The sequence below is a fragment of the Chiloscyllium plagiosum genome, chromosome 25 (genome assembly GCF_004010195.1).
Source record: "Chiloscyllium plagiosum isolate BGI_BamShark_2017 chromosome 25, ASM401019v2, whole genome shotgun sequence".
In the NCBI taxonomy this organism is placed as follows: domain Eukaryota; kingdom Metazoa; phylum Chordata; class Chondrichthyes; order Orectolobiformes; family Hemiscylliidae; genus Chiloscyllium; species Chiloscyllium plagiosum.
Window position 1 is genome coordinate 5173588 of NC_057734.1, and position 27061 is coordinate 5200648.

The window sequence follows — 27061 nt, forward strand, 5'->3', positions numbered from 1 at the left end:
TCCATCAACAAACACATCGACCTGGACCCAATATACCAACCACTACAGCGGACAGCTGAAACTGACAACCGGAAGCGGGAGGGACAGACCACTATAAACACCGGAGGAAACATCAAAGAAGCGCTTCGCAGGAGGCTCCCAAGCACTGATGATGTCGCCTAGCCAGGGGACGAAACGTTTGCAACAAAAACTTCCAGCTCGGCGAACAGAACCACAACAACGAGCACCCGAGCTACAAATCTTCGCACAAACTTTGAAGATGATTCTTGATAGGAATGAGTGTGACAGGGTAGTTGTTACGAGGGACTTTAACTTTCCAAATATTGACTGGAAAGTTAAAGTCCCTCGATACTATAGTTCAAGTACATTAGATAGGTCAGTTTTTGTCTATTGTGTGCAGAAGGGTTTTCTGACATAGTATGTAGACAGGCCAACAAGGGGCGAGGCCACATTCGATTTGGTACTGGGTAATGAACCAGCCAAGGTTTGGAGGTAGGTGAGCACTTTGGTGACAGTGACCACAATTCAGTTATGTTTACTTTAGTGATGGAAAGGGATAGGTATATAATCGCAGGGCAGGAGTTATAGCTGGAGGAAAAAGGCAATTATGAGGAGATTAGGCAAGATTGAGGATGCATAAAATGGGGAAAGAAACTGCAGGGATGGGCACAATTGAAATGTGGAACTAATTCAAAAAACATGTGGTTACAGGGATGGTGCAAGAGGGAGGGTTTTGGATAATTAGGGCTCTTTCTGGGGTAGGTGGGACCTCTACAAACAGGATGGTCTTCACCTGGACCAAGCCCATGTATACTGCAGGTCCTTCACATGTATGTAGTGTCAGGCAGGCAGGAAGTTGTCAAGTGTGGGAGCCGTAGTTTACTAGGAAGTTGAATCTCTTGTCAAGCGGAAGAAGGAGGCTTATGTTGGGATGAGATGTGAAAGGTCAGTTAGGACGCTTGAGAGTTACCTTTATTTTCAATTTCAGGACAGTCCAAAGCATCAATGCACAGAAAAGGATGAAACATTTGCAAAATTCTTCAGTCCAGAGTGCCAAGTGGATAATCCATACTGGCCTTTTCTGCAGGTCTGCAGAATCACAGATACCAGTCTTCAGCCAATTTGACTCATTCCACATGATATTAACAAACCGCTTAGGGCACTGGACATTGCAAAAGCAACTGTACTAAAGACCCTGACTCTAGTTCTGGTTAGATCACAAGCTATACTACTCTAGCATAACACCACCACAAACATTTAGCCAGCAATGTGTGCAAATTATCCAGGCATACCTGTGTGCAAAAAGCACAAATCCAAGCCAGCAAATTACCATTCCACCAGTCCACTCTTGATAATCGAAGTGATTATCAAAGGGTAGCCAGCAAAGCTTACTGGTTATGAATGCTCACTTTGGGCTCTGCCAATGCCACTCAGCACATGCCCTCATGATAGCCTTGGACCAAGCTAGTACAAAATCAAGAGTGACTGCCCTTGATATTAAGTTAGTATTCTACCAACGATAGCATGGCAGAAATATAAGAGCTAAACTAGAGTCAAATGTAGATTTACACATAAGTTAGAAATGATGGTTACTGTTTTAAAGAGGTTGATTACTGCAATATTCCTCAGCCTTATGTATGGTGCAACCATCCTTAGCTGCTTCATCCAGGACTTTCTCTCTGAAAGTTCACAATTGGGGTGGTTAACTGATGACTACACAATATTCAGTGCCATTCTCCATTCCTCCAAAAACAGAATTGGTTTGTGTCCAAACGTGGGAAGCAAGACCTAGGCCACATTAGACTTGGGTCGTTGCTTCAGTAACATTTGTTGTATACATGTGCGAGGCAATGACCTTCATGGACAAGAGATGATGGCCCCCCATCTGTCATCTTCAATATCCAATCCCTTTACCATCCAGAATTCAGGGTTTACCATCTACACAATGCACTGCAGTAACTCACCGAAGTTCTCCAGCAGCAACTTCCAAACATTTGACCATTTAGATTAAGGCAATAATTGCATGGGAACAAAACCACCAGCAAACTGCCCTTTAAGCGACACAGCATCCTGACATGAAACTATAATCACCACTGCCACAATATTACTAGTTCTGCCTTTCTAATAATAGTGGGCATACATTTACTGAATGCACTGTAATGTTTAAAAAGGTGATGCACCACCAGCTTTAAGGACAATTAGTGATTAATGACAAAGACAAGCCTCACCAGCATTCCCAATCTTGAAGAATAAAAACCATTCCTCCAAGAGACTCAAATGATCAAGAGACTTAGAGATACACAGTCAGTGGTTGTTAGCAAAACCTCCAATGTAATCAGAAGTCCCCTTTGGAGATGTGACTGACCTTGTGGATCAGTGAAATATACCATGAATATTTATGCAAAGATCTTCAGAAACTTCTCATTTGAGTTTTACTGCAATGCCTTTTGCTTGCCTTCAATTTATTTTGAAAAATGCCTTTAAGACAACAAGTAGGAGATATTTGATTGGTAATTATCTCTGCCACATTCAGTGATTGAGATTGATATTAAAATATTTCTTGACAAAACCAGGCAATAGAACATTATTAAATGACATGTACAGGAAGTGCAAACAGTTGACTCTAATTCTGGTAAACAACTCGATCCTGTATTTGACTAACAATCAACAGTACATTTTTTCCACTAAAGGAAATTGGATGGGTTCAAGTTCAGGCCAAGTTGCCAAGGCATTTTCAAAATGTAAAGTCTGTTTTGTTCCTCTTAAACTGGCTTCTGTTGAGCCCTCAGTACTACCAGCTTGCAACTAACAGTCTGAATCATTCCTCAGTTCGATGATCAATTTTTTGATTCGCCCAATTTATTTTGCCTTCTTGGAAAAAAAACACTCCCAGTGCACATGCTGGTTAGAAAAATCCATAAATGAATTTTCAACATTCCCTAGTTAAAAGTAGTCAATGCGAGTGCTTAGAAGGAATACAAGTCAGTCACCTGTCCACATTTCACCCGAGTAAAGCATGAGCTGTCCCTATGACCTCAGAAATAAACAAAAGACAATGGTAATTGTGGTCATGAACTGGGTCTATCACTTCAGAGCATAAATTCAAAACAAAAACTAACTTGATAGAACAATCCTACATTTCTTGAGCATCTTTGTGGCCTTGAAATATTGAAGTGCTTTACAAAAAGACATTGAACTTCAAAAATGTGGAAATGCAAAATGTCATGTTAGAGAAGATTGGCAATCAAATGAAATAAATTCTGTATAACCAGTGAAGAAAACACAGTTTGAAATCTTCAAAGCACAGTGGGTAGCACAGTGGCTCAGTGGTGAGCACTGCTGCCTCACAGCACCAGAGACCTGGGTTCAATTCCCATCTCAGGCAACAGTCTGTGTGGAGTTTGCAAATTCGCCCAGTGTCTGCGTGGGTTTCCTCCGGGTGTTCCGGTTTCCTCCCACAATCCAAAAATGTGCAGGTTAGGTGAATTGGCCATGCTAAATTGCCCGTAGTGTTAGGTGAAGGGGTAAATGTAGGCGAATGGGTCTGGGTGGGGTTGCTCTTCGGCGGGTCGGTGTGGACTTGTTGGGCCGAAGGGCCTGTTTCCACACTAAGAAATCTAAAAAAAAGCAAAATGTTTTAGCTCCCTGAATTCAGATAAGCAGATCAAGTTTTGCTGCTGATTTTTAACCATTACTGGACTCACTATTTAGCTCTCCAAAAGACAAAACCGCTGATCTGATGTATTTTGCATAGCATGACATACTTCAGCACAAGATCCAGTTGGAGTTGTTCTGTTCAGTCTTGCAGCTGTCTAAGCAATCATGCCAAATTTTAATGGGCCACAGCAATTTTTTTTAAAAGTACAACTAAGACAAAAATGAAAGCCACTACTGTCTTTCAACCTGACTAACATGTCAGAATAGTTATAGAATAACCTTTTCCAGTGCAATCAAGATGCAGGAAAAATAACAAGCGGTAAAATAATTCGTCATTTCAATCTCAATTTGCAACATTGTTTTCAATTTAGCTGTTGACCTCCTGTTTGGCACCTGTTACATATGCACAGCTACATTGCAATATTATTACATTAATTGTTGCTGCGAATAGTTTGTGGGCAGCAAAAGGGAAGATGCATACAGTGGAATTATGGAAAAGGTAGAGAAGAACCTCAAAAATTTCAGCAATTCCAACTAATCAGCCCCAGATTACGACAAACCTGCATGGTTGCAGGTCACTGGAAGGACAGCAGTGAAAAACAAAACTCTCCTGAAACCGCAGCAAGGACATCTATCCCAGCACAGGAAGCAGGCGCAATTTAAATAGTAGGAAAAATGACAAAGAAGAACGCCTATGTTATCAGAGAGTAGGGAATAAACTAGCAAACACTGCAAATCCACTTAGCAACTTCACAATAATTCTGCAACATTCTGAGAACCAGATTTTGAGGAACAAAAAATGATTTTGCAGGTTTCTAACGCGATAAGCATGCAATTCTAAAAATATATCTGCTATATTTAAGAAACTAACGTAATTGCTTCAATTAAGGAAAAGTTTGCAGTAAGACTGCAGGAATTTCAGAAAGACTACTTCTGAATCTGGCTGCAGCAGAATCACGATTATCTGAAACTAACTTGCAATGGCAATTCATGCAATGTTTTCCTGTTTTAATCGAATAGTATGGATACCTCAGTGATATCACCTACAAACCTAACGGACATTTTCCTATGGTGCTCAATGTTTCAGGTTTCTTCCCAAACAGTAATATTTGAAGCATTGCTGCCACATTTAGAATGTGATGATGCCAAATCCGATGTCACACTATTACCTGATTGGGAAACAACTTGGCTTATGATAAAATTCAAACTCACCTACATCCAGTACCTCCACCCCCAACTTGGAGTGAATACTTGGAGAGAAAAGAATTCTAATCTGCATTAAATAGAACAAGAACTGCCATATTTGCAACTATTTGTCTCCATAAAGAGATATGACAACTTGTTACTCCCACAATATTAGACTACTCCAGTACAGAACAACCTCGGTTACCTGAAAATCAGTTATCTGAATTTCAGATTATCCGAACAAAGGTCTCACGGTCCTGTAAAAACATTAACCGAACAAGGTATTCCCCACCTGCCTTGTTCAGAGTGGGTCAGGTGACCTGGAAGATTTTTTTTTGGGGGGGGGAGGAGAGAAGAGAGAGAAAACGACTGTGGAGCTGAGAAACCTACAATACAGTATCCACTGTTCAAGTTTACCCTGTATCTCCCTCATGTTCTATTTATGGTTCTAGTGAACCACAAACACAATTGGAGGAGATTTGTACAGCAGGCCTTAAAGGGCTAAAGGGAATGGTTAGTTCAGATGGTAACAAGTTCCTCAGGATGCACAGGAACACACCATTTGTGACAATCCAGTGCTCATTGGCATCTTCAATATTCAACCACCAGCTGAGAACCCAGTGTGATTTACTGCAGCTGGAAGAGACCAGAGGGTGCTAGACCATAATCAAAATGATCAGAAGGACAGAAACCTCACAGTCGAGGGTTTTTGAGGATATTCCAAAGAGGAAAAGCCATGTTGGCCTGAAATTAAACATCTAGAGAGAAATGAATCCCCAGTGATGAAGGCAGCTCAAACAGGTCTGTTGCCATGTAAGATGCAAACTAGCAATAAACTGGGCTGGAGGCAGCAGGCAGACCAGATGGTTGTCCCTCCTCAGAATACTGAGCACAACCAGATGAGAGAAGCGGTGTCAACCGGGTCATGTGCCCTGAGTCAAGGCTGGCCATACCCAGGGAGGAGACAATAGCAGCATCACAAGATAAACAGCCAGTGGGACATACCTGTGGAAGAACATGAGCTTCCAAAAGCCAGGAGACAATTCCATACAAAAGGGTCTCAAAACGAGGAGATAGCCTCTCGGAATCAAACTTCTAAGAGACTGATCATGCCAATGTAGAGAGGAGGGTAGTTGGGGGTGTGTTACCCCTTAAAGACAGATCAGGTGACCCACAGGGGGGAACTACGGGGCAGTCTAAAAATATATAGTGGAGCCGGGACCTACAATAAAGTAATCCCTTTGCCTGTTCCAAGTTTACCCTGTTTACTGCGGGCTTGGTTTATGGTTCCAGTGAACCACAAACATAATACCCACCATCACCCTCTAACTACATTTCTCAGCACCCCTGAACACACAAATCTATGATGGACCTTGAGACAGTGGCCCATTCTTTTGGATGTCATCATGGGACACATCCAGGCTTGCATCCAGTCTGTTGGGCCCTGTCAGAATTTCATACATTTCAATGAGATCCCCTTGTATTTTTCTAAAGTCCACTGAATATTTGACCCAATCTCTCCTACTCCAAACCGGTCATCCCAGCAATCATTTTGGAAACCTTACATCAATTTCTACATCATAGAAGGCTATGGAGATCAAGACATTGAACACATCTGAGAAAGATTAGATTAGATTAGATTACTTAGTGTAGAAACAGGCCCTTCAGCCCAACAAGTCTACACCGACCCTCTGAAGAGCAACGCACCCAGACCCATTACATTTACCCCTTCACCCGGGTTCAATTCTTGCCTCAGGCAACTGTCTGTGTGGAGTTTGCACATTCTCCCCGTGTCTGGGTGGGTTTCCTCCCACGGTCGAAAGATGTGCAGGTCAGGTGAATGGGCCATGTTAAATTACCCGTAGCCTTAGGTAAGGGGTACATGTAAGGGTATGGGTGGGTTGCGCTTCGGCGGGGCGGTGTGGACTTGTTGGGCCGAAGGGCCTGTTTCCACACAGTAAGTAATCTAATCTAAAAAAACCTAACACTACAGGCAATTTCGCATGGCCAATTCACCTAACCTGCACATCTTTTGGACTGTGGGAGGAAACCAGAGCACCCGGAGGAAACCCACGCGGACACGAGGAGAATGTGCAACCTCCACACAGAGTCGCCTGAGGTGGGAATTCAACCCGGGTCTTTGGCACTATGAGGCAGCAGTGATAACCAGTGCCACCGCATAAATTTCTAGGGACTAATGCTTTAAGGACATGATGGAAAAAAACAGGACTTCAAGATGGAGGACCAGCCATGGTCATGCTGGATGACCTACTCCTGGTCGCATTTTTGATGCATTGATGTTTTAGATTTTTAAAAAAAAAGCAAGTCCCAAGAATTCCAGGAAGGGTTCAGACAGCCAACACCAGACCATGTTAGGATTTTCATGTAGAGGTAGATTTGAATCTTAGTCCAGTTTTAAATAGGATATGCTTGTGTTGCTTCTCTTCAGCAAGTCAGAATCACACTGTTTGTGGTCCTTTAGCACTCTTAGAATTGACACTCAGCTAAAAGTTGTCAGAGCACATTCAACTCATTTGTACACAATAGCCAGCTGTTGTGAACATGAGATAAAACAAACAAAGTCATTGTTAAAATGACTAAATCAAACGTAGTAATTAAATTAGCTTGCTGGGCGCAGCCGAACTTGTAGATTAGGTGAAATGCCTCAATACTTTCAGACATTGGAGAATATGCAAGACATAAGCATTCCAAGGTGAATTAAGGACAGGACCTCCAAATGAGAGTTCAGTACCACAGAATGAGCATGCATGCACAATTAGTTCTTCAAATAAATTTAGATAGAGGCATTTTGATGATTTCGTCAAAACCTTCACACTTCTTTGTTTTCAAGTATTTTCAAATCTTCTGGAAGCACCTTGTTTGGGCAAGAGTTCAAAACTAACAGTGAAGGACCGTGTGACAAGTGAAAGGAGGAAAACACTTGTTCTAACTCTGTGCTACTGTTGGGGAGTTCAATTATGTAACATTAATCCCAACTCAAATGGATATCATGCTTACTCATTTGAGGAAAGAGAAGCATCTATAGGAAAGATATTACCAGATTAATTGCGTCAGAGTCTTGATGTTGACCAAACAGTGGCTTGTTTCATTTATGTAAAGGGCATGTATCCATCTAAAACTGCAGGAAAATGTTATACTTTCAAAAAGACTGCCTCTGCTGTTTAATATGACAGTACTCATTAAAGTACTTTTTTCTGAAGTATCAAGTAGTTTTCACTTTTTCATTCATTCATAGGAAAGGGCGTTATCTGGTTCTAAAATGGCAGCTTTCAATTCTGTTTAATGTTGCCAACAAAGCTTTTCATTTGAGCCCCTCTATTTCACAACTCAAAATCAACATTCCTTCATGCTCCCCTCTCATTCCTCACTTCTCCAAACTGTGCTGTCCCCAAGTCATAAATCAAGATTCTTCATTGGATCATGACTACAGTGAAGTTGCAATGTGCAGCTGTGTCCCAATGAAAAGATTTTAATAAACGGAAAAGGAATACTATTGGACACAAGTTTAAAAGCAGGCTTGGGAAGAATTACTTTTAGTAACAGCTCACTGAATACAGAACATTATGAAGTCTCCACAACCGAACAAAGTTACCTTACCACCTAATGCAGGAGTAATCCAATGGAGGAGGCCAGAGCAGGAGTGAGTGGGTTCCGGAAAGTTGGAAAGAAGCATGCAATGTCAAAATGATTTAGAGGTACATGTGGAGTCAATGCTTCATCAAGTCATGTTTTAAAAAAAAAACTTCTCCCATTGCTTCCTTGCCATTTATTTTCATTTTCATCTTCCTCTTCTATCCACTCCTTTCTACATGGAGAGTTGGAATTCCAGGAGGTGATGAGATAGAAGCAGCAGCACATGGAAACAACACATGGGTTCTGCAGAAATTAAATGCTGATTTGAACAGTGAAAGTCACACAGCTGGAAACTTTTATGGGCTTGCCTGCTTCGCTTGAAGGTTGTAGACAAAAAGAATAATTATAACACATTCCTGAATACATGCACAGCCACATATCAAAATGAGAAAGTTACAAATGAAAAGGTTCTCCCTTGGGTGGGGGGAATGAGATGCATTACAAACTCAGGTGACAGGACAGTAGCTTCAGCATATCTTCTGTTTTGCAAAGTGTTCAGATTTCTATCAGAAATTACATTTTATACCTGTGGTAAGTGCCCTACTCAGGAGCTTTCATTGTGGTCTGCCTGAAACCTTTTAGTCCATACTGTAAGAGCTGCTCTTTCTCAAGCAGTTTGAACATATGAACTGGGATGATACGGTCCATGGGCAGAACACTGCATCTTAATGCAGACAAGGCAATATTGTTACAACTTGAAGTGGGGGTGACAAATAATTCGACATTAATACGACATGGGCTGAAGTTAATAACTTCAGTACAATTTCAGTTTGCATTGCTGTTGAATAAATATGAGTTGAAACACCAGAATAAACCGGAGCGCACCAGTGCATTTTTCTGCATCTTAATATAGTCAGGCGATCTAATTTTAGAATGCTGATCCTCCTAGTTAACATTTTGATACAACAGCAACACAGTAATTCCCTATTTACACGCAAGTCTTTGACTTAAAATGCATAACAGTAGTGGTACTCCATGAACACAAGATGCTGCTGTAGATGTAAACAAACAGATAATGTCAAGTTCAAGTCAGTAGAAAAACTACGCAGTAGAAAAAATATGCAACCCAGAAATATGGCTGAAAGCTCATTTCTGAACTTAATGTAGCTTGAAGAAACCTCTAACACCTGGACTGTGAACAAAATATTCAAGATATAGTGTTTCATCTGTTGGTATTTTTTGTAGTCTGACTTGCAAAATCTACGAGCAGAAAAATGTGAGTGTGCTTCATGCAACAGGGAAAGCCATAACACAAATTGTGTATGAAATATACTTACATGCAGTCTACATATTTCTCCATAGATTGTTCAAAGCTGAAATATAGCCACTTATTGCCTGTGAACAAAGGACCGAACGTTACATTTAACGGCTGATGTTCAGGAACATCCAAAGGTACTTAAGCAAATAGACAAAAGGTAGATGCCCCATTTGAGACATGCTCACCCTAACATCCACAAGCTCTTCAAGGATTCCACAGCTTTGCCTCCATTGCCCCACACAAGAATCTATGAAATTTGAAACTGCAGATGAACATAAAATAGATCTTAAAAACATGAGAAATAGGAGTGGACTAAACAACTTCTCAAGCCTGCCCCACCACTCAGAGTGAGAGTGATTAGATCTTGAAATGATCTTCACTTTCCTACCTGCTCCCCATTACAATTCACTCTCCAAGTTTAAGAAAAAAACTGTCTTGCAGGTTTTGAATATCTTCAAATGGCAGCATCTACAGCTCTCTGGGTTTTTTATTAAAAAACCCGAAGATCCATGACTCTTTAAACTAAATATTTCTCATTTCCATCTTAAATGGGAAACCTCTTACTCTGAAACAATGCTGCACAGTTCTGGATTCCCCAACATGGATAAACATCCTCACTTATCCTGTCAAAGCCCATCAGAATCCTGCTTGAACATATGCTTCCTTGCACAGAGGTACAGAAACTACCACTGTGCTAGAATACCCTTCTTGACTACTTCACTCCATTCTCTTCATAATCAACAAAATCTCATTTGCTTCCCTAATTAACTGTTGCACCTAAATGCTACTTTTCGTAGATCCCCAGGACCATAATTTTCAAAAAGCTATCAGACCAAAACTCCAAACAGAAGTGTAACTTCTGTAACAATGAGCCACATGTGATGAGAAGCAATGTGATATCTTACCGCTGTTGACAAAGTACTACTACGCTTTTAAAATCTGTTTGAAGTTGTCTTTATTAGGCTTTCTGCCAAACAGGGCGAAAGGGAGGACTGCAGATGCTGGAGATCAGCATAGAGTGTGGTGCTGGAAAAGCACAGCAGGTCAGGTAGCATCCAAGGAGCAGGAAAATCGACATTGAGCAAAAGCCTGATGAAGAGCTGGTCTATTGCCCTTGCCCTTCTTGATGGAAATGATCATGGATTTGGAAGGTGCAGTCTGAGGATCTTTGATGAACTTTTGCGTATATTTTGTAGACTGTGCACACTACTGGTACTAAGCGTTGGTGGTGGAAGGAATGGCTGCTTCTGAATGGCATGCAAAGCAAGCACCACCGCAGATTTGTCCTGGATGGTGTCAAGCTTCAGTGTTTTTGGATCCATACCCATCCAGGCAACTTGCGAGTACTTCATCACAGTCCTGACTTGTACCTCACAGATGATGCACAGGTTTTGGGAAGGCAGGATGTGAGTTACTCGTTGCTGTATTCTTAGCCTCTGACCCACTCTTGTAGCCAGTGTGTACATGGAGAGTCCAGTTGAATTTCTGGTCAATGTTAACCATCCCCAGGATTTGATAGTGGGGGATTCAGCAATAGTAACACCATTTAATGTCAAGCGACGGTGGTCAGATTGTCTCTTCCTGGAGATAGTCATAGGTTGACACGTGTCATGCAAATGTTACTTGCTACTTGTGAGCCCAAGCTTGGATATTGTCCATGTTTGAACATGAGCTACTATTTGAAGTCTGTCCATTTAGCATGGTGAGATAGCACCACTCAACCATGAAGGTTATTCTCAATGTGAAGGTGGGAATTAGTCTCCACAAGAACTGTATGATGGTCACTCTTACTGATACGGTCATGGACAGATGCACCTGCAACCAGAAGACTGGCAAAGATGAGGCCAAGTATATTTTTCTCTTGTTGGTTCCCTCACCGTCTAGCAGCTATGTCCTTTTGGACACGACCAGCTCAATCAGTGATATTGCTGCCAAGCCACTCGGTGGTGTACACTGAAATCCCCCACTCATAATAAATTTTGTGCCGTTGCCTTCCTCAGTGCTTCCTTTAAGTGTTGTTCATCAGCCCAAGGAGGATCATATTTTATAATCAGGAAGAGGTTTCCTTGCTGATGTTTATGCTGAAGCCATGAGACTTCTTGGGGAACAGTCAAGTGGTGAGGACTCCCAGGGCATCAACTTCTCGAATGTACACCACTTTGCCACCATCTCTCGTGGATCTGTCTTGCTGGTGGGACAGGATATATCCAAGGATGGTAATAGTGGCATCTGGGAAGTTGTCTCTAAGATATGATTCATGAGTATGACTGTCAAGCTGTTGCTTGACTACTCAGTTGGTAAGGATGACTTTGCAAGATTTCTGACATTTCTTTTCCAGTACCTAGGACAATGCCAGATGATTCATCCTGTTTCATTTTTTTGAGATTCTGCAGCCATTGATATAATGGCTTGCTAGGCCATTTTAGAGGGCAACTGGGAGTCAACCACATTGCTGGGGGTCTGGAGTCACACATAAGCCAGATCAGGTGAGGATGGCAGATTTCCTTCCTCGGAGGACAACAGTGAACGAGAAGGGTTTTTCCCAACAATGGTTTCATGGTCTGCCATCTGCCATGCTGGAATTTGAACCCCGGTCCTCAGAACATCAGCTAAGTTCGTGGATTTATAGTCTAGTTATAAAACAACATAGCCATCGCCTCCCTTTAAAAGAATGGTAAGACACTCGAATGCTCAGAGTGCTTGCCCACAGACCCCTGAAGGTGACAGGACAGGACCATAGAATACATGGGACACTTGCTTTATCAATCATGGCCGAAATTATAAGAGTAGGGAGGTCGCGTTGGAGCTGTACAGAACTACTGTGTACCGTTCTGGTCACCATATAATAGGAAAAACGTGATTGTACTGGAGGGCATGCAAAGGGAATTCACCAGGATGTTGTCTGGGATGGAGCATTTCAGCCACGAGAAGAGGCCAGATAAACCCGGGTTACTTTTCTTGAAGTAGAGAAGGGTGAAGGGAGACCTGAAAGAAGTGTCTAAGATTATAAGGTGTTGGACAGGGTGAATAGAACACAGCTCTTCAAAGGGTCAATAATAAGGGGGCATAATTTTAAAAAGGGAAATAAAGAAAATATTTCCACCCAGGTGGTGATGAGGGTCTTCAATGCATTGCCTGGGAGGGTAGTTGAGTTGGGAAACCTAACAACCTTGAAAAAGTACTTGAATGAGCATGTGGTACCTTAATGTTCAAGGCTCTGTGCTAGTGCAGTAAAATCAGACCAATGTAGATTGAAGCATGTTTTTGGCAGTTCAGGCTTGGGCTGATGGGCCTCCTCCGATTCTATGATATCGACTAGAAAAAGAAAAATTTCAATGACTTATCCATAAGCTAAAGTCAAAATCCTCATTCCTGTAAATTGTAGGACTTCCTTTACTGCAAGCAGAACCACGATATAAAAGGTAAATTTCTAAGCAAAAATTCCCTAACCTTAGTCATGCAAAGTAATATTAGCTCATAGGAATTTAGTAGTCCCATGAACTACTAATAAATTTACAACACCCCATTAAAATGCAATTGCTGTATAAACTCCCTAAAAGGAAAACATACAGCTCGTTATAATCCTGTTACTTGTACCTGATGTAACCACGTATGTAGCATAACTATCTTTTAACAGATTTAAAAGCCAGTCCTTCAAGCTTATGAGAATGGCTCTGAACCAGCTAGTTTCATCAGAATGAAAAGTTCTTGCAAAGTATGTTTTTGCAAAGGGTTACCTCATTAACGCAGCTGACTGGACAGTTGATTTGTAGTGCACTGTGAAGCCAACAGCAAGGGTTCAATTTCAGTACCTGAAGTTACCATGTAGGACTCTCCTTCTCAATCTACCCCCTTGCCTGAATCATGGTGACCCTCAAATTAAGACACCACCATTCATCTCTCTCTAATAAGACAATGCTCTATTAGGACTATTTCGAAACATTAACAACCAGGGAACCATAACACAACAGTCTGCATAAATGCAGTATTTAGTTTAAATCTTCTGCTTGTCCATATAACAATTGTCTTAGTTTTAGCTTATTTGAGACTATAGATCTTGTTTCTTTGCTCGGTTTCAGCCAAACACCACAGTGCCTATTTCATTGGATTATTAATCCAGAGGGCCAAGCCAACTGTCGAGGGACAATGGCAGCTGGTGGAATTTTAATTCAATTCACAATTCTGAAACTCAGCTGAAATTGAACACCACAAGCAGATCATTCCTGTCCTTTGTGAAAGATACCTGTCATCTTTATCTGGTCTGATTTACCTGCGACTCCAAATCCAAAGTAATCTAGTTAACTCAACTGCTGTGTTTTGCTAGGCCATTTCAATCAGTTCAAGGTTAACTAGGGATGGGAAGCAAATGCTGGTCTTGCCAGTGGAAGAATGGGTGTTAAAACCAATAAGATTTGGCTTCTTGATCAACATTCAAAACACTTCAACAGAATTCAAGGACAATCAACTCTGTTATTGTCCCGCCCCCTGATAGTCTTGGAGATAGTGGTGTTGAGCTGCCTTCTTGAATCACGTTAAAAATCAATCACAACACCAGGTTATAGTCCAACAGGTTTAATTGGAAGCACACTAGCTTTCAGAGCGACGCTCCTTCATCACCTGATGAAGGAGCGTCGCTCCGAAAGCTAGTGTGCTTCCAATTAAACCTGTTGGACAATAACCTGGTGTTGTGTGATTTTTAGCTTTGTACACCCCAGTCCAACACCGGCATCCCCGAATCATGACTTCTTGAATTACTGCAGTTTGACATACATACAGACAGAGCGGCAAGTGAAAGATACTGGGGAGATAGGAGGCAAGTTAGAGCAAACCACAAAACAAGAACACTTTTCTTACTGTGAAGGTCAAATGTCAAGAAATATGTACAGAGTAACTTGCACATTTCTGCATTCTGGCTAAAATTTGTCAAACTAGGAATCCAGAACATTTCAACAACTTGAAATCCAGGTTTTGTATTTCACGTGCAAGTTTCTAAACTGAGACGAAAATCAAAAGGAACACAATACATCAAAGAGCTTGAGCTATTCAAATTGTATTAAAATGATGATTAATGCTGCATAGTTCTAATTAGGCTAACTTTTTATTAGTTTATGAATCACCTTCATTAAGGTTAACAAGCTTTTATTCTGCAAGATACCAACAAACATTCTCCTATTATATCAGGACAACATGTATAAAGTGAGGACTGCAGATGCTGGAGATCAGAATCGAGAGTGTGTGGTGCAGGAAAAGCACAGCAGGTCAGGCAGCATCCAAGGAGCAGGAGAATTGATGTTTCGGGCATTCCTGATTCGACATCTCTGATGAAGGGCTTATACCTGAAATGCCAATTCTCCTGCTCCTCAGATGCTGCCTGACCTGCTGTGCTTTTCCAGCACACTCTTGTTCTGATATAATGTGCGTTTCGTTAGCACGAATTGGCTATAATGCGATTGAAGAATTATGGACACTTTTAGATAACACAAACTTTCTACTGAATGAGTATAGCAATTTTCTATAGTGATTTTGTACAGAGCAATTCTTTTGTAGCGCAGGCTTGCAGAGGAATGTAAATGTCATGTTTTAACAGAACGACCTGTATTCCCATCAGCTATAATGCAAACTACTAACACATCTGGACAAACACGAGGTTACAAATTCCCAACCGGTCTGCAACCCCCAGTGAAGTCAGTCAGATAGCATTTATAGTCACAGGTTGCTCCAACAATGGCGAATGCATAAAGGGCACTCTGGGCAAACATTCCTGAACTGACTACCAGCTTGCTGCTAGACAACAAAGGGCAGATGATGAGTCAAAACTGGTCTTTAACCTCAACAAGGCACTTTAGCAATCAGTACTGCACAGGCCCAGAATGTGTCTGTGCTGGCGTAGTGCAGGCAGAGGCAGTGACATAACTCTGACTGATCATGTGCAGGCAAAGAAAACTGGGAGAACATGCAGATGAACTATGAAACCAAATGACAGCTTCAAACTGTACTCTATTTCTGCTGTTGCAAATGCTCCTTCCCTCCATCTGGCCTGGTGACAAAAAGGGAATGCAGCTGCAGAATGTTTGTAGTGGACAGAATAGTGTGAACAGAGAAGGATTTCACAACTATGTCACTCAGGAATATGCAGAGCTTGAATACAACATGCATACATGAACATTAACAATTTTACAGTGATTAAAAACAAATTTCCATGTGTATATTATTTATCTTTATCTGTAATTTATGAGCTTGAATCATAGTACTGTGCTGCTTTAGTCTTGTTGGTGACTGGCTTATGTTATCATTGATTTCAATGTTAAAGTGGGATGAACATTGGAAAAGGTTTGGTGCACCAAACCTTAAGTAATTGCACTTCAAGGCTGGCATTAAACAACAAAAGAAAAAAATGTTTATGAAACTGCAACATCATTATCAATTAATTAAGACAAAAGTTTCACACAATAGCAGCAAATTAGTAAGCTTCCACATCAACCCACCCAACAAAAGCAAACCTCTACTGACTTTCCACTGCAGTACTCAAAAACAGCAAATTATTTGATACTTAACTACTTGACCACAACTCATGACAGCTGTTCGCTGTTTAAACCAAGTTCCCAAACTTGATTATATGACATGGAGTGAGACCCCAATTGAGATTAGGGAAAATGCTTCTCCATTGGAAATAGAGTGGGTAAAGGAGTTAATCATTTAGCGGCTTCAATGTCGTGGGTATGTTAGCATAAGCCACCCTTACTTTGACTAATTATTTTGAAATCTCAGACGATCGAATTATTTGAACTTTATTGCATGTAGTGATGAAAGTAAGTCCACTCAAGTAAACAGTAAGACGTCTTAAACCTCAACTCAACTGGATTATTACCGAATTAATGGTGAAAGTTCGCTACGATTCCAACCAACAGCGTGCACATGTGTGAGTGAGAGAGTCAGACAAAGTCAAAAATCTCAAAAAACTGACAGGAGTAGACAGAGTTTAGGGTGTAGGTTTGCTCGCTGAGCTGTAGGTTTGATATCCAGACGTTTCATTACCTGGCTCGGTATCATCATCATTTGGGTTGCTGGCTGTGTTTGGTCTGCTTGTCGTGGTTTATTCTTGAGGAATCTGCGCACCGTATTTTTTGAGTATCTGTTCTTCTTGAATACGTTGTACTCCAACCACAATGCCAGAAACAAAACACAGATCTAGATGCCATCTATCAACCCCTCAGAAAACGAACAGGAAATGACGTCACCACAAACCCCAGGAACCCCATCCAGGAGAAAGATATAAATAGAAAGCAGGAGACAACAGCTTCGCTTCACTTGGAGGTCACCACTGATGATGTTACCTAGCCAGGTAATGAAACGTCTGGATATCAAACCTACAGCTCAGCGAGCAAACCTACACCCTAAACTCTGTCTACTCCTGTCAGTTTTTTTGAGATTTTCGACTTTGTCTGACTCTCTTACTCACACCCTAAACCTGAGCTACAAACCTTGCAGTAGACAGACTAAATGCAGTAAGAATGTTCTCAATGACCAAAGAGTCCAGAACCAGGAGTCACAGTCCAAGAATATGTAGTAGGCCATTTAGGATTGTGGTGCGGGAAAATGTCTTCCAATCCGGCAAATACTGTGTGCAGCAGGTTCCCAAAATTAGATCGACCATTAGATGTTGACTGAGGCCAGGGCACCATAAGATAAAGCTATGGTTTCAATCTTCACAGAAATCAATTTACTGACTGGTTGATGCGTAATTTTGCTTTCATAAAGACACGATTGTTTCACCATACAAAGCATTTCTGAAAATCTTGTATACAAGTTCATCTAACGCAAAGGAAACATCTGCTGCAAGGAATAAGCCAACATTTTTCTTGTCACACTGGACAGCTCTCAATGCAAAACATTACTTAAGTGCCCTATTTAGTGTTTTAAATTAGACAGTTTATGATAACCAGGCTAATTAAAACCTGACTAACTGAACTGGCAGAGTTTGTAACTGATCATTTCTATCAGGTGGAAAATGGTATTACTTATGACAGCAACAGGCTGACTTTGATCCATCGTAGCCTGCACATTCAAAAAATATTCGAGAGCAGAGAATTCTAAGAGACCAAATATTGCTAAATGTTGGGACTATAAGCTGAAAAGGAAGTAGGATTGCTCTAACTAAAATACCAGGAGAGCTATGCAACACGAAAAGTTAGGCACTGTATACATTGTTGCACTGATACAAATGTTTTTTGAAGCAGTAAGAAGGATCATTCGAGGCCTAGCAGTACCAAGAAATTTAGAATTGGGATTCTGCCCAACAACAGCCTGATTGGTTGAGCTGTAAAACGTTAAAAAGCTGTATGTGCGAAGAGCAGCAGAGAAGAAATATCTTGAGCCTTCAAACAGAAAGCGTCCATCTCTCCCCTCTTTCTTGATCTACCTTTTTCAACATGTGCAACAGACAGACAAACAAGGAAACTTAAAGGAAGAATTCATGCAAGCAGCGAGTCAAGTTCACCCAACCAATTACTGAAATGAAGTATGACTGCCACCCTATCGGCAACAATATGCCATCATTGCAAAATTTGAAAGAACTGAAAGAAAAATAAGTTTGCATTCTTGGTCTGTAGTCTTTTCCCATTCCTGGCATATATGTGTAACCTTTCACCTGAGTTGAGCATATGTGTATGATATTAGCTCACAGATTACAGAAGGAAAAGAGGCCATGATAGATATCAGAGTTAGTGTCCACAAGTATGGAAGATCTATCTTCAAGGTGGTCAGAGTTTGATGAGTAGGAGTAGCAGCAAGTCACGATAACAACTGGTGGTTGCCAGTCGGTTGAAACCTTTCCATATATTTGCATGGACAATGCACTTCCAACACTGAAATGAGAAGGGCAAGGAAAACATGGGAAAACAAACAAACAAACACACACAAACATAAATGTTAAATCTAGCCTATTGTCAGTAATTCACACATACATTAGTCTTGCAAAACGTTAAGCCTCAAAATTCTCAATCCTGAAGAACTCTCATTTCAGTGTGTGTTTCAACATCAGCAGTACGGAAAAGGAACACAGAAAACAAATTTTCCAGATGGGGACCAAGGTTCTTGTTATCAAGCCAAAAGATTAAAACCATTACAGTAAAAACTGTTAAAAGTATGCCAAAAAGACAAGTCAAAGCTGGTCTCCTGAGAGGTTTCACGTAACCACTTACAACAAACTTAACTCACTCCTATGGCACACCAGGAAGCTGGAACAACGAAACTATAAAGTATAACAAAGTATGCATTTTTAATTAAGTACCTTGACAATCCAAAAACAGAAAAATCCAGCATGTGAAGCTGATCTCTGCAACACAAATATCAGAACATAACTTGCAGTAGGTTTCCTGACGCCCAGTTCCATATCTCAGTTTCTGCAAATTATTAAAACTTTTACTTCCTGAATATCCCATTCAAATTCTTGGTGACTGTGTATCTTGACGGCTTTTCAAACTATTGAAAAAAGGTACGGAATAACTCATCGTTGAGAGAAAAAAAAAGTTAAGGAAAAAAAAACCGCTAACGAACAGCAGATATTGGAAATCAGAAACAAAATCTCAGCAGGTCTGGAAGTGGTTCTAAAGGGTCACTGGACCTGAAACATTAACTCTCCATGAAAGGAGAAGGAATGTTGTTTGAATCTAGATGGTGTATTATATAAAAGTGTGTGGTGCTGGAAAAGCACAGCAGGTCAGGCAGCATCTTTTCCAGCATCACACTCTCGACTCTGATCCAGCATCTGCAATGCTCACTTTCTTCTTGTGTATTGTTGAAGTAGAATGACCTTGACCAAATCAAAAAGACTCTCATTCCTCAAATGTTTTTTCCAAACTTAAGCTGTTTTTGAGGACAAATACATAGAAAGTTTCTAGTATCAGCACACAAATCAGTATCACTGAAACTGACATGACTCGGATACCTGGTAGCAGCAAGCCACAATCTGAGCATTTGACTTCAGAAGTCAAGTATAGTTGGTTCTGCTATAACAAGTGTTTCTTCAACACGAATTGAGGAATTTAAGCAGTAATTTGTAAAAGACAAATTTTCCTCATCTGTATTGGCTCTAACATGATTCTGGCCTCATTAGTTTAAATGATGTGGCTGTTACATTATTTTCTTCTAACATGAGATTGCAGGAGAACCAACCTATCATGTGATATCAGAGCTGACTGTACTCTGCTATGCCATTCTTGACTAAACATGCAGAACAAAAATCACTGCACATGGTGAAAATACAAATACAAAATGCTTAGCATTTAGCACATAGTCAGCATCTACAAAGAGGAAGATGATGAGTCCGTTTGACAGAACTAAAAAACTGCAAGATGAACATCTTAACAGAACTGTAAAGTAAATGAGGAAGTGTATGAAAATGTTGATACTTTAGTTATACAGGAAGTCCATGGGTTGAATGACCTAACTTCTACTATAAATAGAAAGAAGGAATTGTTCAATGAACTTAATTTGTAAAATATTTTGCCCACTACATTGAACGTGAAAACAGCCGAACAGACAAACAGAATGGCCTACCCAAGGAAAAAGACAGTAGAGAAAAATGACAATAGAGGATAAAGGTCCAAAAGTGAGTTTTACAAAATTGATCGAACAGTCAATCTTGCAATTTCAAAACCAATTTCACTGAGCTCACTCCATGTCAATAGTTCTCTTAAGAAATATCACTTCAAATCTCTGGAAAACAAATCTGCTCCACCTCCTCCATCCTTTTTGTTAAGAAGCATTAAATTGCAATATGCTCTTTATGACATTAACTGCTTCAACAGAGTGGGATATAATGAAGGAAAGCGTTTCACAAGTCAGGGAAAATTATCAAAATCAAAATAAGCAAATGAATCCAACACAAATCCTCCTGGACAAATGCAGTGAATTACTTGTAGCAAAAGCACAGCAGGTCAGGCACAACTCGAGGAGGAGAATTAACGTTTCGGGCATAAGCCCTTCATCAGGCTTATGTCTGAAATGTTGATTCTCCTGCTTTTTGAATGCTGTCTGACCGGCTGTGCTTTTCCAGCACTACACTCTTGACTCTGATCTCCAGCATCTGCAGTCCTCACTTTCTCCTACTTGTAGGAAAACAAATATAAACAAAACTGCCAACTAGAAAGTCTACACAGAAGAAGGAGAAATACATGCGTAAAGCCCACTGTTATCTGCTTTTTTTTGAGAGTGGGAGCAACAGCGGACGTAAGGCGAACCAGGAAGGCTACAGATAAGTAGCCTTTTTTTGAGAGCGGGAGCAGCGGCGGAAGTGACGCAGATCAGAGGGGCTGCCGGGAAGGAAAGGAGTGAGTATATATAAGTACTTACACCCTTTGACGCCAGCGACCTTTTTGAGTGGGAGCAGCAGTGGAGGTAAGGTGAACCAGGAAGGCTACAGCTAAAGTAAGGGAGATTTTTAAAATTACTTACTGGTGGTGGCCAGCAGTATTTTTCCTCCACAGGAGGAGCGGGAGCAGCAGCGGAAGTGACGCGGACCAGATGGGCTGCCGGGAAGGAGAATAAGTGACCATATATATTAGCAAGGCAGAACAGGGAGCAGGGGCAGCTTAACATGTGGCTGCGCAGCTGGTGTAGAAGGGAGGGCTTCAGCAATGTAGATAACTGGGATGCTTTCTGGGGAAAGTGGGACCTGTACATGGAGGACGGGTTGCACCTGAACTGGAAGGGGACCAATGTCCTGGGTGGAAGGTTTGCTCAAGTGGTTCAGGAGGGTTTAAACTAGTATGGCGGGGGGAATGGGGACCTGAGCTATATACCGGTGGTGAAAGTTGATGGAGATGAGGCAATAGCAAGAGGTAGTGCATCCAGTAGGAAGGAATTTCCTGGGAAAGAACCAAGGGATCAGTTAAAGTGGGTTTGCTTTAATACAAGGAGTATCATGAATAAAAGTGTTGAGCTTAGAGCATGGATCAGTACCTGGTGTTATGATGTTGTGGCCATAACAGAGACGTGGGTTTCTCAGGGCAGAAATGGTTGCTGGATGTTCCAGGATTTAGAGCATTTAAAAAGAATAGGTAGGGGGGAAAAAAAAGAAGAGGGGGTGTAGCACTGCTAATCAGAGGGTATCACAGCTACAGAAGCTACCATTGTCGAGGATGGTCTGTTTACTGAGTCGGTATGGGTGGAAATTAGGAACAGTAAGGGAGCAGCGACCTCATTCGGGGTTTACTACAGGCCCCCCAATAACAGCAGGGAGATTGAAGAAAGCATAGGTTGGCAGATTTTGGAAAAGTGTGAATGTCGTAGGGTTGTTGTAATGGGTGACTTTAACTTTCCCAATATTGATTGGAACGTCCTTCGAGCAGATGGTTTGGAAGGAGCTGTTTTTATAAGGTGTGTTCAGGAGAGTTTCCTAACTCAGTACTTTGACAGACCGACGAGGGGAGAAGCCATTTTGGATTTGGTGCTTGGCAATGAGCCAGGGCAGGTGTCAGATCTTGCGGTGGGAGAGCATTTTGGTGATAGTGACCATAACTGCCTTACATTCTACATAGCTATGAAGAAGGAGAGAAGCAGGCACAATGAGAGAGTATTTAGTTGGGGAAAAGGAAACTATCAGACGTGAGTTGGGAAGCATGGACTGGGAGCAATTGCTCCATGGAAAGGGCACTATCGACATGTGGAGACTGTTTAAGGAACAGTTGTTGACAGTGATGCATAAATGTGTTCCTCTGAGACAGGCAAGAAGGGGTAAGATAAAGGAATCTTGGATGACGAGAGTGGAGGAGCTTCTTGTCAAAAGAAAGAATGCAGCTTACATAAGGTGGAGGAAGCAAGGGTCTTGCTCAGCTCTAGAGGATTACAGGCAGGTGAGGAAAGAGCTCAAAAATGGTCTGAGGAGAGCCAGGAGGGGGCATGAAAAAGGCTTGGCAGGAAGGATTAGGGAGAATCCAAAGGCATTTTACACGTATGTGAGGAATAAGAGAATGATCAAAGAAAAGTAGGGCCAATCAGGGATAGCATAGGGAACTTGTGTATAGAGTCTGAGGTGGTAGGGGAAGCCCTAAATGAGTTGGTAGGGGAAGCCCTAAATGAGTTTTTTGCTTCTGTCTTTACTAAAGAAAAGGACCTTGTAGTGTCTGAAACCATTGAGGAGCAGGATAGCATGCTGGAACGGATAGAGATAGAGGAAGCTGATGTGCTGAAAATTTTGACAAACATTAAGATTGACAAGTCGCCAGGGCCAGAGCAGATTTGTCCTCGGCTGCTTTGGGAAGCAAGAAAGGTGATTGCTTCGCCACTTGCAAAGATCTTTGCATCCTGGCTCTCCATCAGAGTCGTACCTGAGAACTGGGGGGAGGCAAATGTAATCCCTCTCTTCAAGAAAGGAAATAGGGAAATACCCGGCAATTACAGACCAGTCAGTCTCACGTCTGTCGTCTGCAAGGTGTTAGAAAGGATTCTGAGGGATAGGATTTATGACCATCTGGAAGAGCATGGCTTGATTAAATGCAGTCAGTATGGCTTTGTGAGGGACAGGTCATGCCTCACAAATCTTATTGAGTTCCTTGAGGATGTTACTAGACAAGTTGATGAGGGTCAAGTGGCGGATATGGCGTATATGGATTTCAGCAAGGCATTTGATGAGGTTCCCCATGGTAGGCTCGTTTGGAAGGTCAGGAGGAATGGGATACAGGAAAATTTAGCTGTCTGGATACAGAATTGGCTGGTCGACAGAAGACAGCGAGTGGTAGTGGAAGGAAAGTATTCTGCCTGGAAGTCAGTAGTGAGTGGTGTTCCACAGGGCTCTGTTCTTGGGCCTCTACTGTTTGTAATTTTTATTAATGACTTGGATGAGGGGATTGAAGGATGGGTCAGCAAGTTTGCAGACGACACAAAAGTTGGGAGGTGCCGTTGACAGTATAGAGGACAGTTGTAGGCTGCAGCGTGACACTGACAGGATGCAGAGATGGGCTGAGAGGTGGCAGATGGAGTTCAATCTAGATAAATGAGAAGTGATGCATTTTGGAAGTTCAAATTTGAAAGCTGAGTACAAGATTAAGGATAGGATTCTTGGCAGTGTGGCGGAACAGAGGGATCTTGGTGTGCAGGTACATAGATCCCTTAAAATGGCCACCCAAGTGGACAGGGTTGTTAAGAAAGCAAATGGTGTTTTGGCTTTCATTAACAGGGGGAATTGAGTTTAAGAGTCGTGAGATCTTGTTGCAGCTCTATAAAACTTTGGTTAGACCGCACTTGGAATACTGCGACCAGTTCTGGTCGCCCTATGGTAGGAAAGATATGGATGCTTTGGAGAGAGTCCAGAGGAGATTTACCAGGATGCTGCCTGGAATGGAGGGCTTATCTTACAAAGAGAGGTTGACTGAGCTCGGACTTTTTTCATTGGAAAAAAGGAGGAGGAGAGGGGACCAAATTGAGGTATACAAGATAATGAGAGGCATAGATAGAATCGATAGCCAGAGACCATTTCCCATGGCAGAAATGACTAACACGAGGGGTCAGTTTTAAGCTGGTTGGAGGAAAGTATAGAGGGGATGTCAGAGGTAGGTTCTTTGCGCAGAGAGAGCATGGAATGCATTGCCAGCAGCAGTTGTGGAAGTGAGGTCATTGGGGATATTTAAGAAACTGCTGGACATGCATATGGTCATAGAAATTTGAAGGTTCGTACATTAGGTTTACCTTACATGAGGATCAATGGTCGGCACAACATCGTGGGCTGAAGGGCCTGTTCTGTGCTGTGCTGTACTGTTCTATGTTCTATCACTGAGGAGAGATTTTCTTATATACTCAGTGATATTCAAATGAGAAATAGGTGAAGCTCACAAGCAGTACTGCAACTTAATCATCTCTTTTTCTACTGAAAACCACCATCCAGACTAGACTAGAATCCCTGAAGGGGATTTGTTCAATGACCATAAAAGAGTAGTCATGATGCAGATGCATGTGAAAGGATGGGCACAAGGTTGAACATCCATACAACAAAAGCTCCTTGCTCGGCTTGCTCTCACCATCTACCATTGTACACCAACTATGAAGATAAACTGCAAACTATTAGCTTAGGTAATAAATACTCGAGCCTTGGGAGTCTCCTCTCAGCTCAGACAGATATCGACCTTGAAACTCAACCAAACCGTTAGTATGTCAACGCAGCCTTCAGCCATAACATCTATATAGCCCATAGGACAGCACCACAGAGTTACATTCCCTCCTGTTTGCAGAAGGATGGACAGTGTACAGATGACAACTCAAAATTCTTGGAGAGTTATCACCAACAATACCTCCACAAAATCCTGCAAATTCAATGGCAAGGTAATTCCTCCAAATCAATGTCTACCTTCAAGTTAACATCCCCAGCATCAAGGCAATGGTTTAGATAATCCACTGCAATGGACAGGGCACACTCAACATGCTGACACAAGATTCCCAAAAAAAAGCTCTCTTCTAAGCTCCATCTTGGCAATCTATTGCTAGGAGGACAAAGGAAACACTTCAAGATGATCTTCAAAGCCTCCCAGAAAAATCTACAACACACCCACTGATTTGCAGGAATGTTTTACCCCAAGTGGAGAAGAAGTATCCACAAAAACGCCAAACATTGAACAACACAAAGCACAGGAGGAAGTAAAAAAAGAGGAGAAAACCTCAGCATTCCAGCTATCTGCCTTGGAAAGACCATTTGCCTTTAGTTTTCTGTATTTTTCACTGTGGACTAAAATGGAAAAGGGACTGTTATAAAACCAGAGAGTGTGGAAGAAATTGGTGCATTTTTAAACAGCCGGTTACTGAAATCAACTCCAAGTCATATCTTTTGCTTTATTCAAGCAATGGGGGAAGATTCTTTGTAAAGAGGCCAGCACCCAAGGTGTGTGTGTGTTAAGTGAGGTAGGGACAAGTGGCTGATTTGTAGAGTAGTGACCAACTGTGATTGACAACAACTATCATCCTGACAATTATAGAGCCATAGTCGTACAACACAAGCAGACCTTTCAGTCCAACTCACCCACACCGACCAGACATCCTAAACTGATCCAGCCCCATCTGCCAGCATTTAGACTATATCCCTCAAAACTCTTCCTATTGATATACCCATTCAGATGCCTTTTAAGTCTGCCCGAAACACTCGAGGGAAAAAATGCCCTCACGTATTCAGCCTCTCCCTATAGCTCAATCCTCCAACCCTGGCAACATCCTTGTAAATCTTTTCTGAACCCTTTCAAGTTTCACAACATCCTTCCAATAGAAGGGAGACCAGACTTGTACCCTATATCCCAAAAGTAACCTAACCGATGTCCTGTACAGCTGCAACATGACCTCCCAACTTCTATACTCAAGGCACTGACAAATGAAGGCAAGCATGTGAAACATCTTCACCACCATCTACCTGCAACTCCACTTTCAAGGAGCTATGAACCTACACTCCAAGGTCTCATTGTTCAGCAATACTTCCTGGGACCTTATCATTAAGTATATAAGCCCTTCCCGATTTGTTGTACCAAAATTCAACACCTCACATTCATCCAAATTAAACTTCACCTGCCACGCCTCGGTCATTGGCCCCTCTGATCAAGGTCCGATTGTACTCCAAGGTAACCTTCTTCACTGTTCACTACATCATCTATTTTGATGTCATCTGCAAACTTACAAACCATACCTCCTATGTTCACATCTAAATCATTAAATAAATGACAAAAAGCAGTGGATCCAGCACAGATCCTTGCAGCACAGTAGTGGTCAGAGACTTCCAGACTGAAAAACCCTCTACCTCCTACCTGCAAGCTAATTTTATATCCAATTGGCTAGTTCCCCAGGATTCTATGAGATCTAACCTTGTCAACCAGTCTATCATGCAAACCTTGTCAAACGCTTTGCTGAAGTCCATATAGACAGACAATGTCCAGTACACTACCTTCATCCTTTTTTGTCACTTTTTCAAAAATTCAATTTCCTATGCACAGAGCTATGTTGACTCTCCTAATCAGTCCCTGTGTTTCCAGGTAGCTGAATGGTTTTTGGGTGTGAACGATACTGGCAAAAGTATTCAGAGTGCTGCAAGGAGCAGATGGCATATTTGCCTCCAGTAAGATACCTAAAGCTTGATGAAAACCAGTATATTTTCCCTCATCAGTTTCTGTATGCTGTGGACTTTTAACCAGTAGCTCAGACTTGGCAGTTCTGTGCCTCCTGTGAAGGAGTGAAAAGATCTGGAGGAGCGAATGAAGGACAGCAAGCCCAGGGAAGCAAAAGGATTCTCTCAGTGAGGCCTGTAGGCAGTGGCCATTCAACTGCTTCCCTATTTTTAAT

General features: G+C 41.7%; 1 protein-coding gene across 11 annotated transcripts in view; it reads right to left on the reverse strand.

Annotated features, from left to right (window-relative positions):
- The window catches only part of arvcfb (ARVCF delta catenin family member b), a 315865-nt gene that overhangs the window by 216366 nt on the left and 72438 nt on the right, over positions 1 to 27061 (reverse strand). The window contains exon 1 of one of the 11 annotated variants that reach the window (XM_043715406.1): positions 9774 to 9798. The exons of the other annotated variants lie outside the window; for them this stretch is intronic. The gene's annotated coding sequence lies outside the window, so the exon portion shown is untranslated. Of the gene's footprint in view, positions 1 to 9773; positions 9799 to 27061 lie in introns of those variants that run through there. 11 annotated transcript variants of the gene reach the window in all.